Consider the following 2,849-nt stretch of genomic DNA (forward strand, 5'->3'; position numbering starts at 1 on the left):
TACATACACGCCACCCCGTGACTACTCTTGTAGGAATAAACTCATTGTTGCCATTTTCACAAACGTCATTCTACCTTTCTTTGGTACAACTTGCACTGGACTTACCCATAAGCTGCCTGAAATAGCATAACTAATTCCAGCATATTAGGAGTTTCAAAATTTCTGCTCTCATAGCTTCCTTCATTGCTGGATTTAATCTTTCTTGGTGCTCGATCGACGGCTTGTAAAGTTCCTCCATTAAAATATTGTGCATACAAATTGAAGGACTTATACCTTTTATGTTAGAAATAGTCTATCCCAAGGCTGTTCTATGCTCCCCAAACACACGTAGCAGCTTTTCCTCTTCTTTGAATGTGAGTGATGTCGCGACAATCATTGGAAAGGTGTCACTATGCCCTAAGATTGCATGGACAAGATGCTTAGGTAATTGCTTCAACTCTAAAGTTATAGTTTGCTGCAGCTTTTCTTTAGAAACTACAAAATCCATCTTTGCTACCATAGAATCTATCCTCCCCCCTTCATTGTTAGGTGTTGTAATCTGCTGCAAGGCTCCCAAGGAAAGTACATAGTGGAGAAATTCCTCACTAACAAAAGATGAATCAGATTCAAAAATAGCATAGTTATTACAATCATAAGCATGAGATGAAGTGGTGATACATCGTTCTAAGTGATCGGCTGATACATCTTCTTGAAAGGCTTCTTCTACACATTGCTGAAAGACATCTACCCAAAAGCAAGTGCTTGGATCTTCTAGGAATCTCATGGCTTGGTAAATCTTGAACATGACATCTTCCTTGTTTACTCTCAATGTTAGCTCTCCATTTTGAACATCAATTAAAGCCCTTCTAGTGGCCAAGAATTAATGGGATTTCTTGGTCTTCCTCCATATCTAACACCACAAAATCAGTAGGAAAAATGAATATTTCTACTATTACCAATACGTCTTCTATGATTCCATGTGGATACTAAATGGATCGGTCTGCTAGTTGCAAAGAAATGGTTGTTTGTTTCATCTCTCTAAGTCTCAATTTCCTGCAAACAGAAAGTGACATAAGATTAATGCTAACTCCAAGATCACATAAAATTTTATCAAAAAATGAATTTCCAATAGTGCAGGGCAAAGTGAAACTCCGTAGATCTTTTAATTTTTTAGGTAATTTCTTTTAAAGAATAGCACTACATTCTTCAATAAGTTTCACTGTTTCGAACTCCTCCAACCTTCTTTTCTTGGAAATGATGTCCTTCAGGAATTTGACATAGTTTGGCATTTGTTCCAAGGCATCTGCAAAAGGAATGTTTATGTGAATTTTCTTAAAAATATCCACAAACTTAAAAAATTGCTTATCTAATTTTTGTTTTTGAAAACATTAAGGATAAGGAAGTGGAGTAGAGAGAATAGGAGGATTGTCAGGAAATGAATTTGCTGGAGGCGTGTCCGTCTCTCTTGGTGTATCATCCACAATCTCCTCTTCTTCCACTTTATTCGAGCTTTGACCATTATTTTTAGCTGTAGGTGTGGACATGGTTTCCTTTTGATGGTGATCTCTCAATTTCTCTTCCACTCCTAAGTGTGATGGCCTTGCATTGTTCCTTTGGATTCACTTCTGTGTTGCTAGGAAAAGTTCCTCTTTGTTAGGCATTTATGGTCATGTCCAGTTGCCCAATTAATTTGCATTTCAAGATTCTTCATAGTGGCTCCCATATTATTACAATGAGTCTTAATGTTATCTAACTGTGAATCAGTCTTTTTAAACCTTGTTTTTGTCTCCTCAACAAATAAAACCATGGCATCCTCAAGTGACATCTTCTTCTCGTTTTGTTGACTATCAAGTCCTGAAGGAGGTTGCAGCACATTCTTTGTATTTCCATAAAACAAATTCTCATAATTTCAAAGCCCTGGATGGTAATATTGTGGCATAGGATTGCCACGATAGTTGTAGTTCCGATTGTTGATGTATTGAACCTGTTCTTGACTCGTTTCATTGCTCAGATCTGTCCTACTTGTAGTTGCCATATATTTTGCACTTTTTGGAATCCTTTGGGTGGTCAAAGCATAAATCTGATAGGATAGAGAAACAACTTAAGCTGAAAGGATAGTAAATGACTCCAAATCATGAATCCCAGCAAATTTCTTTGCCATGGTTCTTTCGATTGGCCATTGATAGTTGTTTGAGGTCATTTCTTCCAAAAAAGAAGTAGCACCCTTAGCTATCGTTGACATCAAAGTTCCCTTAGATGCAACATCAACTTAAGTCCAAGTTTGCCCATTTAACCCATTACAGAACATCTGAATTTGCAACCAATCCGGCAATCCATGTTGTGGGCAACGTCGAATCAAATTTTTATGCCTTTCCCAAGCTTTATAGAGTGATTCAAAATCATTTTGCTTGAATTGATCAATCTCACTCTTGAGTTGGGCTATTTTTGTAGGTAGAAAGAATTTAACTCGACAACTTTTCTGCCATGTCCTGCCAACTAGTGATACTTCTCGGTTGTAGAGATTGTAGCCAACCTCTTACCTTGTCCCTCAAAGAAAAAGGGAACAATCTCAGTTTAATGGTGTCTTCAGTAACACCATTAATATTTACAGTGTCGCAAATCTCCATAAACATCGCCAAATGAATATTAGGATCATCAAGTGGTGATCCGCTGAATTGGGTTTGCTGCACCATGCTGATCAAGGCAGGTTTAAGCTTAAAGTTGTTGGCATTAATGGTCTGGCGTCTAATACCCGAGTAGTTGTCATTTACAACTGGCCGTACATAATCTTTCAAGATGTGTGGTTGCACATTCTCTTGTCCGTTCTCCATGGCTAGTACCTTATTCTTTCTTAGTGCTCTAAGAGTTCT

At 37.7% G+C, this 2,849-nt stretch overlaps 1 non-coding gene across 1 annotated transcript; it reads left to right on the top strand.

Annotated features, from left to right (window-relative positions):
• Window positions 1–2,309: 2,309 nt before the first annotated feature.
• LOC131163168 (small nucleolar RNA R71) lies at window positions 2,310–2,416 on the top strand. Its single transcript, XR_009138946.1, has one exon. It is a non-coding gene; the product is annotated as a small nucleolar RNA R71 (small nucleolar RNA).
• The last annotated feature ends 433 nt before the right edge of the window (window positions 2,417–2,849 follow it).

Source organism: Malania oleifera, chromosome 8 (genome assembly GCF_029873635.1).
Source record: "Malania oleifera isolate guangnan ecotype guangnan chromosome 8, ASM2987363v1, whole genome shotgun sequence".
NCBI classification, from domain to species: Eukaryota; Viridiplantae; Streptophyta; class Magnoliopsida; order Santalales; family Ximeniaceae; genus Malania; species Malania oleifera.